This window comes from Aulostomus chinensis, chromosome 13, assembly GCF_037954235.1.
Source record: "Aulostomus chinensis isolate RoL2024-O1b breed Wild chromosome 13, RoL_Achi_v1.0, whole genome shotgun sequence".
NCBI classification, from domain to species: domain Eukaryota; kingdom Metazoa; phylum Chordata; class Actinopteri; order Syngnathiformes; family Aulostomidae; genus Aulostomus; species Aulostomus chinensis.
The window spans coordinates 21085931-21097355 of record NC_141332.1 but is presented as its reverse complement, the minus strand read 5'-3'; the positions used below and the strand labels follow the sequence as shown (position 1 = coordinate 21097355).

The 11425-nt window shown below is 41.7% G+C and overlaps 1 long non-coding RNA gene across 1 annotated transcript in view; it reads right to left on the bottom strand.

The window, feature by feature from the left end:
- Positions 1 to 2571: 2571 nt before the first annotated feature.
- The window catches only part of LOC147251394 (uncharacterized), a 43378-nt gene continuing 34524 nt past the window's right edge, over positions 2572 to 11425 (bottom strand). Inside the window, exons 2-3 of the long non-coding RNA XR_015118938.1 lie at positions 3050 to 3290; positions 2572 to 2744 (exon numbers count right to left, since the gene is read on the bottom strand). This is a non-coding gene — a long non-coding RNA (uncharacterized LOC147251394). The remainder of the gene's footprint in view (positions 2745 to 3049; positions 3291 to 11425) is intronic.

The following is an 11425-nucleotide window of genomic DNA, read 5'->3' as shown; positions in this document are numbered from 1 at the left end:
AAGATATTCCAACATTTTTGTGTAAATCAGTTATCCAATATGGCTGCTACAGGAAGTGAACATTTCCACAAGGGTGCTTGTATGACCTGAACACTTGACTAGGAAATAAAGCAAATGTAGATACGAGAGATTCCGTTGTCAAAAAGGGGTTTTTTCTTCTTGTTGAATGTTTTCTTGCTTTTAATAACTTATCTTGAATGTGATGACGGATCTATTCATTCAAATGTGATTTTACAGGACTTGCTAACCTCAACCATCAAAATGAAACTGCATTTGACTTGTTGTGGTAGCTAGCATAGTAATATAGGTGATAATAAGTGCATTAACAAGGTGGCATGGTGGGAACAGGATAGGCGGTAGAGTGTTTACATTTTTATAGTTCTGAAACTGACAAGGCCATCTGATCAATTCCATGATGACCTGAATGTTATTTGCATGGCTGAATGTCAGCTCGGGACTGTAGACCTGTCCCATCATCATTAACACAATCAAGAACACTGAAAGAAGTTCCTTTGGAATTGGATCAAATATCCTCTGTAACTGAGGGATCAAGTGAAAAGACTTTGGTGGCCAAAGGTCAAGGTCATCGCTGAGGCACTGAACTACAGTGCTGCATGTTGATGTAAACTAATTTACATCAGAATAACACTCACAAAAAAACAGTTACAGTTGAATTTAATACTTAAAGTGTATAGAATAATGTGTGTGAGTGCGTGTGTGTGTGTCAGAGACAGAGATACTGTAAGACCTGCTATGTGCAGGGAAGTGTGTGTGTGTGTGGTCTTTCTCTCTGAGTGTTTCAGCATTTGATGTGCCAGGTTTAGAGTGTTGACCTGTGATAAAACAGCAGACTGCAGAGCGTCAGGGGAATTACCTCAGCGTAGCGTGGTCGATTGCACCTGTTACCCATGCAGAGCGCTAACTGAATGGTACATTCTGTGGAATGGAAAGCTGTACTCTGGGGACTGTTAGATAGGATAAATTGTGTATCAAGTGCATGTATGTGTGATCAAGAGCTCAGCTCAAATAGCCCACATCTCAGTCTTTAACGCGTTCTCTGGAAATATCCTGTTTCTGTGACTGGTGACAAGAGGCCAGAGACGATTATCCTAGATAAGACACAACACACCGGCTCAGGAATGATTTTGGTCAAACCCTCATCATGGGTCAGGAGAGAATAAATGGAACAGTGTCTCCGAGTACTGGGCTCACGTAGCCTATTCCTAGAAAGAGCTGCAGTACAAACATTCAAATCAAATAGTAAAAATACTAAGCTGGCTACATCTGAATATGTACAGCATTCTGAGAGAAGTCAACACAATCATTTTTAAGCATCCTAGACTGACGGTGCTATGCTGGTCCGACATTTACCCCCGTTCTGTTCCTTCATTTTATTCGTGTCAAATGTGTTTTGGGGTACACAAGCATCATTATTTTGAATTGAAAGTGATGAATTTGAATCTCACATCTCTCAAACCTGCTCAAGTCAAAAGCCCAAGGCTTGTTCCTTTATGCCCCAGATGCTCCCATGGCAGAGTAGTTCACCTCCAGTAACCCCTCCAAAACTGCTCGTTTGTTTGGAAGTTTTTGTAAGAAACAGAAAGATATTCTTGCCGCTTTGCTTCCACGTACCATTGTGTTGGTCTTCAAGCAGGCTCTATTCATCGAATGCACAATTTTTCGTTTGCTTCCTGCTGTGCGGTACACACTGGTAAAGGGTTATGTCGCATCTCAGTCATACAGTACATACTTGAATCTATGGAGCCTCGCAAGTGTCAGAAGGGTAATATATTCATGCATCGAGACACAACAGTAATAGCAAGACAAGTTAGCAACATGGTGACCAAAAACAGAACACGTCTCTGCTGCTGTTTGAAAAATGGTGACAAAGCCCTCTGCTGCAGGCTTGTCCTCTGGTACCCTTTGCTTCCCTGGAGCATGCTAATGATATCATTAGTTTTTGTATCTTTAATTTATGCAGCCGCGATTTTACAATAATTGCATTTCCTTATGGAGATCATTCACAAAAGAAGGTTCTTTTAACAACCTTAAAAACAAAGTGATTCTTGTTTAAAATCATACATTACTCAAACAACCAAAACTTATTACACAGCCTGAAAACTGGTCTTTTGCTTATTAAAATTACCCCAGTAAAAGTTCACATTATTTAATTTTGTCCATCCCATTGATGGATCTTTAGTGTCACTGAAATTTTATATCTGGCAGTATAATTATGCATTGAAGTGAAATAAAAAAAATAAATCACATCTAAAACCTCTTAAATTACCATAAAATAAATCAACACGTCTCATAAACCGTTGAAACTATAACCTTCATGAAGACAAAACATTTGCAGAGCTGCTGTGTTTGAAGAGTGTGAGGTGTTCATGATTAACTGTCTGCCTGAACTTATAATTTTAGAAATCTTTATCTCATTTTCCCCTGCAGCTACATTTACAAATAGACTTCGCACAAATGGTGTTTAAGTAACTGGGAACACAAAGCTATCGGTCTCACGAATGCGTCGCTTGTGTATTACAGGAAAGCATCTAAGACCCTCTCGTACAATAATACGTGTTGATTTAACTTGTACGGGTCTTACAATACAGGCAGAAACAGATACTGAAGACTCACTCTGAAGCCGTCTTTGAACTTTGCTTCTTCCATCACCGTCGGATGCTGACTCTTTCTGCTCGTCTGCCAGCGGATGTGACTTTTGGAGGATTAAGTGAACTTATTGTTATCTTGGAAGGAGAAGAGGAGGAGAAGAGGTGGAAAAAGCAAGAGTTATTGTCAAGATAAAACTTCTCCTAGTATATTTAACTGTCAAGAAAGCCATCCACGTGGGTTAAAAATTCAGACTCTGCTCACTCGTTTGACTGAGGGGCCCAGAAAGAAAGTGCAAAGGGAAGAAAGGAGACAGAAAAAAAGAGCCATAATCGATAGCCCAGTGATAAAATAACAGAAAAGCCTCTGCCAACTACATTTTGTCTCACCAAGGGGGGACAGAGGGTCACCGTGAACAAGGAAAGCTGCCTCTCCAAATTACCTCTGAAAGCATTTGACGGGCAGAAACACTCTGACGTGGTAGAAGCTGAGAGCTGGAGTCAAAGTTGTTGATATATTTTCTTAATTACCAATAATAAAAAAAAAAAAGGTGGACATTTTCATTGGGTCACCACGTCTGCTTTTATAGATGTTGGCGAGTTGTTTCACGACGGGTACAAGCTGTCGCGGCAACAATCGGTGAGGATGCGCACGGGGTCATCTGGAGGTCACGAGCGGGAACGCTGAGGAAGAAAGAATGAGGGCATGAAGATAGTGAGATGGAAATAACTTCAAGAACTTGCCGTCATGTTGAGTGGGAAAGAAAAAAAGGTAAAACAGGATAACTAAAGATAAAGAGGATATATATATATATATATATATATATATATATATATATATATATATAAAAAGAGAGAGCGAGAAAGAGAGAGAGAGAGAGAGAGGAGGTTAAATAACACAGGAGTTTGGGGGAAAATCATTCAACTGCTGGCTTTTCCAATAAATACACAGTCCTTGCCAAATGTCTCTGCCGTCTACAGAAAAAAGGTGAGCAGCGTGTTACATAATCACTGCTTACGAAGACAGAGTTGTTTAGCAGTCCTCCTGCTTCGTCTGGTGACTAATCAGATGATGTCAAGAGACTTTATTGATTTCTATTGTTGTTATTCCACTGCGGTTGTCCTGTCCTCCGCTCCCTCGCTGAACGCTTACAAGTCAGAGGAGCATAGGATGAATACGCTCCCGCACACTGACATCATTACACGTCAACCACCTTCCACACACACACACACACACACACACACACACACACACACGCATTACATAGTGTCTTTACAGACTGCACAGCTGGGGGGGAGCTTTATATTTATTTAAGACCAGTCCTGCAGATGCTCTCAATTTCTCTCCGTCACTCTCAGTACACAAACACACACACACACACACACACACACACACACACACACACACACACACACACACACACACACACAATCTACATAAACACAATGGGTTCCATCAAAAGGCTTGCATGAATGAAGATCTATCACAGCTACAGTTATTGAATCAAGGTGTTATCTCGAGGACCCCTGAAGTGCTGCTGTTTGTTTACGCGGGTCTCGTAATGCGCGGCACCCTGCAGTAGCTTTGTTAATAGACAATCTGGAGGAATATTAGAAACATTCGATCACAGGCGATGTCCTGAGGCCAGAGAAACCGAGATTCTCGTTTAATGGGTCTGCAGTGAAGGAATTACCTGCACATAAATATTCAAATATATGAAAAAATAAACCAAAACAACACCAACCTTGGTTTTTATCACATATAAGAACCCATTAACATTCATTCTTCTCTTGGTTTCTTCTTCGGCTGAGATTTTCAGATGCACTCGAGGCGATTGTTATTTTAACTTAAAAAAAAATCCAGAATTAAAACAAACAAAAAAAAGAGGGTTTTTTTTTGTTAAATGAGTCATTTGGTTAACGCCCCTGTACAGAACTGCAAGATGAAAGAAAAATTGATCTCTAGTCAAAGTGAAAAAAGGCTCCAATTGACCCAAATAACACTTCAAAATTGACAAAGTCTCTTGTTCTATTTCCAAATGCTTCAATTTCTGAACACATTTTTTTGCCAATCCAAACAATTGGAGTTAATACATCTCACAGAGAAACCACAAATGTCACAGCAGCACAGAAGAGAAGTCAGCGAGCCCTCCTCCTCCGGGAAGCATCCGTTTCTCAACACTTCAGAATCAACTGCACAAGCTGTTTCTATTATTGCTGAATTGAGTAGAACACAAAAGAAGCTCTCGACTCCTCTGTTGCATGCAAAATTAAATTATTGTACAGTTACAGCCCTGAATTACACACCCCCCCCTCCCCTCCCCCCGTAGAGTCATCACTACTGCATGGAGTGGATTTGACATGTATGCATGTTAAATGTTTGTCTCCCGACCTTTGCTCTCGTCTTCCAGCTCGCTGCAGTCATGCTCAGTGGATGGTGAAAAGAAGAGGAGACAGTGGCCAGAGGCAGCCTTCCTCCACGACGCACCAGTGGTCCTAAATCTTTGACCAGGCACTCAGAGAGGCCGTCCCCAGCCAACGGGGGGGTTGACAAGTGTCCTTTTTTGTCTCTCATGACCTGATGAGAGGGAAGACTCACGGGTCAGACTCGTAGACGCGACGGACATTTTGACAGGATATTGTTGCTAAAAGTGGGTGGAAACGGCACAGGGTTAACAATGAGTACACAAACTTTCTTCCAGACCCTCCTTGTTCTCTCTTCGACCCCCTTATTGCAACTCAGTCAGACTAAAACTGAACAAATGTGCTATTTACCCCGAGTGTGTGTTTGAGCCTGAGCACTAATTACGGTACATATAGCCTCCCACCTGACAACCAAAGCTCATTCCACTGCTGTGTGTGATGGCGAAGTGCAATCATGCTTGTTTTGCCAATTGATTGGTCTGAATGTTGTGTGAGAAGCTGCAGTTTATATACAGTACAGGTTGCAGTTGCAAACACGGGGAAACGACTCAGAGTTTGTTCTCCCTGCTAAAGGCTATCAGTTTGCCTCAATATTTCATAAGGGCAGAACTCAATGTGCCAATTCTACTCTGGTGTGTGTGTGTGTGTGTGTGTGTGTGTGTGTGTGTGTGTTTCAAGCGAAGAGGCTACAGTGTACAGAAAGTAGTATTTATGAGAAAGCTACACAGGTCTGTCATCCAGCTAATATATGGACTTATAGCTCCAGTCTTACTGTAGGCATGAGGTAGATGAAAACACACACAAACACACACACACAAACACACACACACACACACACACACACACACACACACACACACGCTAAATAATGCAGAGGGTATTACTGCAGTGCCTGGTGTTTTAAATGAGCTTTGTGAAGTGGGAATATATGACCAACAATTCATACTGAACGATTTAAAGCATCTGTGCAGGAGAAGCTGCTGGATGGAGATAAAATTAAAAGTCATAAGCGGGCGTCACGTGATGTTTGAAAGGGACCTTTTCTTCTCTACCAGTAGTTAAAGCAGCCTCGCGCTGGCCAGGGGATTTTAAATAGGAGCTAATTAATGTATAAAGTGTGGTGTGACCGTGTTGGTGCAACTAATAGGCGCATTTTATGGAAGACATTTGGAAATATCAAAGCGGGGAAACCCACAGGTAGAAATTGGTAACATAAATGATGGCTGCGTTCAATCTAGCCGCTGTCACACCTGTTGCCTGCCTCAGAATAGAAATTATCCTGAGGAAAGCAACAGTTGTGATTACGGGATCAAGAAAAGAGGGCAAAGCTTCGGGTAGCTCAATTAATCCAATTGATGAAGGCACTGTAAGATTGTAAAAGGCAATAATGACAAAGGTTAAGTTTGCAATTGTCTAAGTTAAACTCCGATGCTTATTTTTACATCTATGCTGTGCTTTAATTACTAGTTTGTTGGTAATTCTTTTAACAGTCTGCTCTCGTGTTGCTGAGAGACTGATGCTCACTGTAACGGTGTCCTTGATGCTAATTACGACGCTGTACTTGTACTGACTGCAGTACTCTTTTGGGTCAGGAATAACTTTAGGCATCAAGGGACTATTTGTTGCATAGTCAGCAGATCATTAACAAAACAAAGAGAAAACAATGAACAACAACCATCCCACTGAGCTTTTTAAAAAGCCAACTGCAGCAGGAACATCTTTTGTCTGCTGGTCCTTCATCTTGGCAGAATTTATCTGTGGTCGGGAGGAAGCAGCCTGTCCTGGTTGGACGGGGGTGGGGTGGCAAGGATCAGCCAGGCTTCCTCCAAAGTCCTGACTCCTTACAGGTTGCTCAAGGTTATGCCTGCAACTTTGCTTCATACATACAAAACACCCTGCAGTTTATTCCTCTTGTTGTTTTGTTGGTGCTTTCTAAAAAGTTTTAAGAATGAGCTCAACTTTCTTTCTGCTCATTTGGGAGAAACAAACCATCCTGAAGCCAGAAGACATCTGCATTCACCTCCGTGCTTTTACTGCTTTGACCAATGTGTCAGTCAGGAAAAAGGACCTTGTGATGCAACACTGTCACATGACATGGAATTGACATCTTGATAGCAATGTAATCATTCAACTTTCCAAAGCATATTTTTTTGCTAAGGCTGCATTACAACGGTGGTGCCGTGGTCAGCACTGTGGCCTCACAGCAAGAAGGTTCCGGGTTCGAGTCCCGGCTCGGGCACAGGATCTTTCTGTGCCTGCATGGGTTTTCTCCGGCTTCTTCCCACCGTCAAAAGACATGCAAATGGAGACGAGGCTACAACAATTCTACAATTTCATTTAACTGACGCTTTTGTCCAAAGCGACGTACAACACAAGCAAGAATTCAGACTTAAGGAAAAACCCATAGTAAGCGCAAAAGTGCTTCAGTTGTGATTTGGTCACAGGTACTGCCATCTAGTGGCAGAAGAAGTGGTTTTTTTTGTTTGTTTTTTTGGACAAACATACAACATCACACAACACAGTTAGTACTACATAATCACTAAGTGCTGGGTCTTGGACCCTCTGACTTATTCTACCCCACAGGACAAAGAGGAGCAGAGTCAGGTTCAGTGCCTCGGTGCTCTCTGAACAATTGAGTCTTCAATTGTCTCTTAAAAGTAGAAGGGGACTCAGCAGAACACACAGAGTTCGGTAGTTCGTTCCACCATTTGGGAACAACAGAGGCTGATTGATACTCTAAATTGACCGTAGGTGAATGGTTGTCTGTCTCTATGTGTAGGCCCTGTGATGGACTGGCGACCTGTCCAGGGTGAACCCCGCCTCTCACCCATAGCTGCTGGGATAGGCTCCAGCCCCCCTGCGACCCTTAACAGGAATAAGTGGAAGACAATGGATGGGCTGCATTACATATGCAACTGATATAGAAAGTTGGTTGTAGTTCTTATAGCAGCAGTTAAACGCTAATAAAACATGTAATCAGAGTAAAAGCAAACGGTGGAGGCTTCATGAATGCGTGCATGTTATTTTCACCGTGACCAAAAAAATCTTTGTGTAGAGTCATAAATAAGAAACATCAACATTTATGAAACATTTAAACTTTTTTGCTCAAGGTGAAGTAACAACCTATGTGTATTTATGCAGCTTCTATTATTTGCTTTCATTCTGAACACAAATGTTTTTAAATGTCTTTCATCATTTCACCTTAGCAAAAAGGTTTGTGCCTAAAACAACACTTTTATGTTTCCTATTAAGGATTCTTTTAAGGCAAAAGAAGAATTGTAAAATAACAAAACTGGATTTCCTGTTTTTGTCTCTGAATTGGTGAGTGTGCGTCATCAAAGCTTGACGAACAAACTGTTGATGCTCTGGTATTTTCAGGCACAACTGTAAACTCCTGGGTTTACTGAGACCAGTCTGAATATTATTAAAAAAAAAAAGAAAAAAGCATTGAGCAGTTCTGCTGGTGAAATACTTGTTCTACTGTTCCTGGCAGGGGTCAGAGACAAATGGCCGGAGTTGTTGAAGCTTATAAAAAAAAAAAGCAACAGTGACTCAAACAACCACTTGTAACAAGAACATTTCTGAATGGCTTACAGATCAAACTACAGCAGCAGAGGACCAGAAAGGGGACCTCCACTGAGACCAGTGGACACCAAGGGGTCTGAGGTGGTCTTAATCAGACTGACAGCTCAACCAACCTAACCAGATTGTGTCCAGATGCATTTTAAACAGTCTGCACGGCAAAAAACTCATTGGACCAAAACCATATGAATGCGGTTTAAAGCTCAACTAGATTTAAATGTGTCTTTTGCATCACTCTCAACCCATTTCTGCATTTCTATTTGACACTTTAAGTTTGTGTCATGTTCTTCTTCGTCGCTGTTCTTCAAGCCAGTCATTCTACCGACTGCACCTGCTGCATGTCAAACTCGCCCATATATACTTCCTGAATGTGTACAAACATTAAACGCAAACCCAGCTCCGTATTCAAGCAGCCTCTAGCGAACAGCCAGGCCAAAGCAACAACAAACTAAATACATGTTTAATAAGAGTGGATGTACATTACTGAAAACTTTTGGAACTGCAGATTCAAAAGGCAGGGTTTGTACTGAACTATGACTGTTACATACCAACACCGTTTTATGGACACGCATTGGCTGTGCTGCATTATTCTAGCAGAGAAGCCAGGGAGGGACGAGCTCTTCTCTTGAAATCCACCTGCCCAGATGTGTCTGATGGATGGCTTTCAGCGGGATCTGCACACCAGCAATCATTTAACCTGGATAAGCCTGAATGGGAACCGTAGCTGCAAGATTCCAGTCACAAGTCTGCTTCTTCTCCACTGACCTACATGTGTTCACAAATCCTCATTAATCTCTCACGTTGGGGAATTCTTTGCATGTGCAGAAAAAGATGCACGTGGAGACCTACAGTATTAAATGTATGTACCAAGGGCAGAGCAAAACACAAAGGGGCTGTGAAATGTATGAGGTACATGAACAAAAAGGAGAACAAGCTGCAGCAGCTATATATTAAAAGTCAGGAGGTCAATCGGCATGATTGACAACAGGATTATGACGGAGACGGAGGGAACAATGCTTTGTTTCATATAGAAAAAGTAGTAAAACCTGAAGATGCTTCCTCGTGCCTCCCTGACTAACTTGACTAGCTGCACCAGGACATCCTGTGTCTCTCACCTCCTACCAGTCAGTGGAGCGTGCAGCATCCATCCACCCATCTATTTATTTGTCTGTCAAATGGCCCCTAGTGAATGTGAGAGTAGTGCTGCTGAGTGATGAATATCAGCCCTTTCATTTCCATCAAAGTGAAGGTTAACAGCTCATCAGTCTTCCTGCACCTGGAGTGAAGGAGTGCCGGGCCACTGAATGAAGGGTCGGCTGCACTGATAGCGCCGGATCGACAATACAAGTAATCTCTGCAGATTCAATATCGTCAAGGTGAGTACGGAAGAAAGCTGTTATCCTCTGACCTTTAAGTCCAATTGTAAACGAATATATTCACCAAAAAAAAAAACATGTTTGTGGGTTTACTGCGGATTCCAATTCACAGTGGCGAGATTTTGGCAAACAAACAATACGCGACACAGATACTTGCCTGACAAAAGTAAAGCCATCCTCTAATAACAATACACCTGAAAGGGTATGAAATAAAGATATATGGAGAAAAAAAATCACAATAAATGAATACAAGTTCTTTTTTCTGAAGCAGTCCATTATTGAGTCAGCATGCTATTACCTGGAAACACAAAAGGCCTGCAGGTGACCGTTTCGGTCAAACTGTGACTGACGGCATTGTTGAAAGGATCCCTGTAGAGATACACACCTGTCAACACAAGTCTCCCACAAGAACAGCAGCAGCGTATACGAGAGTGTGAGTTACAGAGAGCTGTCCAGGGAAAAGTCTACAGAGATGTTACACAAAGCACATAAAATGTACTACAAAGAAACAAAACCAAAAAGAAAGAAAAAAAAAAGAAAAAGCACTTTTTTTTTAACGTTGAGAACATTAAAACTAACTACAAAGAAATCCAACTGGGCATTTTTCCCTCAGTATTGGACTGATTCCAAAAATGTTTGTCTCTATTATTTAAACCCCCAAATATGGGTAGATAAAAGCCATTGTAAGCGCCCTCACTACGGTGGAATATTCATTCTTGAGGTCAGTGGGGATGTTTGGTATCTTGTGGATCAAAGCTCAGGCCCAGGACCGAGCGACAGCCCTGTACTTTAAAGATTAATTCTGTTTTTACTTCTTTTTTTAAAAATTCCCTCCAAATTACAGAGCAGTCGAAACACAGAGAGATCTCGACCCTCGCAGGTCGACGCTCAGTGACAGGTAGGCTCTAAAAATGCTTCATTATCAATCAATTCATCGGAGCTTTGAGCAGCAGAGAAGATAAATATACCGAAAAGGTGCTGCAAAGCGTTGTCAGTCATTTGATTTGAGTTCACGCGGCTCTTGAGATGCGTGTGGCAACACCTCAGCTGTCTGATGAACGAGCTACCTGTCAGCCCGTGTGACTTCATGGTTACACCTCTGGGTCCATTTATAATAATGTACTCTGGGTGATAAATAGAAGCAGACTAGAACTCAAGTGAAACCTCTCACAATGTTTTTTTGGTTTTTTTTCCCGCTGGGTCAGAAAGGTTGTGAACTAAATTAAAGGTTTAAAAGCAACCTGAGATCTTCATTTTTCATGGCTATAATATTTTCTAAACATCAACGTCACTTTTTCTCTTCAGGTGGGCGACTTTCTGCACTGGTTTCATACTTTTTAAAGGAAAGTAATTTGGCTCTGATAACTAGTGCCAGATCTTCCTTCTCTAAGTGATGTTTTAGAAGGGGGGGGGAGCTTTTAATCAATTAAATTATTT